Here is a 2,185-nt window from a genome sequence, read left to right as displayed (position 1 = left end):
TGAGAGAGTGAATATTCTCTGGTTTGGGTTAAGCTGAGAGTCCTAAGAGCCTAGAACAGTGTCTAATGCATAGTAGCCATGCAGTTGGTATTTGAAAATTGCATGAATGAACTACTAGCAGTTTCATATTTGGATAAAGCCCAAAACACTGTATTGTCTCTAAAATATTCTAAGAAAGGGCTTTCAAAACCCAGCTGCTATGCTTCATGAGAGCAGACTTCCTTTCAAAACCCATCTCCTCAAACTACAAAGCCATGCTCCTCTCAGTTGATTAATCATATCAGAGACCAGCCAGCAGGCTCCCCCAAGATAGAATCCATCTACGCAGCTGGAGTTCCTTGTGACACTGCTCCGGGTGCTCACTGCCTCTAACCACAACGTTTGGATTTGGAGTCTCTGACAAACCTCAAGAGAAAAAGAAAGAAGGAAGAGCAGCAACATGGACCATGGAATTTGAATCAGTGTCTGGTTACCATTTAGGCCCAAACGGAAACAACAAGAGCCAGAGAGCTGGCTGTTGTAACTGTCCTTTGTTCTGTTCTAAAAGGAAAATTATTCACAACATAGTTGTGGGGTTAGGAGCAAAATATATTATGCATCTTAAAGAACTGACCAGAAGTGTCCCTTCAGATGACTCAAAATTCACCGGAAAATGGGCACTGGATTGAGATAGAATCTACTGAATGTGCGATAAGAACTTAGACACTAGAAAAAGATATATTTTCATTCTCAGAGAGATAAAGCTCTCAAAGGTTGATCCCCCAGAACACACAACTGTTAGGAGCTAATCTCTATACTAACTAGAAAACAAGAGAGAGAGAAAGATAAAACAGGCCAATTGTTCAGAATGAGGTAACTGATAATAAAGCCAATGGTACCTAGAAGCCAAAGGATAATTTTTATGTGTCTGTGTGGACAATGGTAAGAGTCAAATAGGATAAAAATGTATTCAAGCAGAGCCCAAGGTGTTGGAGACCAAAACAATAGTGTCTGAGATAAGAGAAAAATGTTGACACACCCTGATCATCCACCAATCAATTTTTTTTCCAGTCCCAAAGAAATCTTCCATACATCTTTCAGAAATGTGATATATTGGAAACTTGGTGAAAGGATTCAATGCAGATCTTATCATGACCTAAGTTTCACAGCCATAAAATGAAAAATGAAAGTACATATTGATGAGCTTTCATTTTATACCACATACACCCCTCCTATCTCTCTCTCTCTAGGGCAGCGGATCTCAGCCTGTGGGTCGCTTACCCATTGGGAGTCCAACGACCCTTTCACATAGGTCGCCCGATTCATAACAGTAGCACAATTACAGTTATGAAGTAGTAACGAAAATAGATTTATGGTTGGGGGGTGTCACCACAACATGAGGAATTGTATTAAAGGGTCGTGGCATTAGGGAGATTGAGAAACACTGCTCTAGGGTCAGCTGGTTGGGCTGGTGTTCTGATTTCTGATAGACTGTAGCCTTAAGGTCACCTTCTTAAGGCTAGACCCCATTTTCTCACATGTAAGGAGTGATGTGCCCAGGTCTTGGATATCTGTGAGGTTCCTGACAGCTGTGCAGTGTTAATAGCTGTCATCACCACCAATAGCTGTCATTAGGTGAATGTGGAACTTGGTAGCTGATAATGCTGCAAGTTTCACTGTGAAGCAGTACAGCATGGTGGGGAGACATCAGCAGGACTTGAGTCTAAATCTTGTGTCATTTTGAGCAAGTCATTGAATGTCTCAGAACCTCCAATGATTGGTGTGTGAGAATAAAACCAAACAAAATACACTGTCATCCAGTTGATTCTAACTTGCAGCATATTGGAAAATGCCATAATAAACAAATAGACAAAATAAAAGCAGTGCTTGTCAAGTCCACTGCAATTCATAATGACTCGATGAGTATTGGACAAGAAATGTTCTTCAATGGCTTTTTAATGACTACTTTTTCAAAATTCGATCACCAGGCCTTTCTTCCAATGTGCTTCTAGGTAGACTCAAACATCCAACCTTTTGGTTAGCAGCTAAACTCTTCAACTATTTTCACCTATGCAGGGACTCTGTGGGAAAGAACAGACTGCTGGACTTTCCCTATTGACTCTTCAAATTACCAGTGGTAGGTGTAGGGGTAGGTGGCCTAACACCTTTCAGATAGTTTTCTCATTTGAAGAATGGGAAAACAATA

The sequence above is a fragment of the Echinops telfairi genome, unplaced genomic scaffold (genome assembly GCF_000313985.2).
Source record: "Echinops telfairi isolate 266 unplaced genomic scaffold, ASM31398v2 ScPeMD7_27;HRSCAF=92, whole genome shotgun sequence".
NCBI classification, from domain to species: Eukaryota; Metazoa; Chordata; class Mammalia; order Afrosoricida; family Tenrecidae; genus Echinops; species Echinops telfairi.
The sequence above is the reverse complement of the archived record's forward strand: the minus strand, read 5'-3'. Positions refer to the sequence as shown.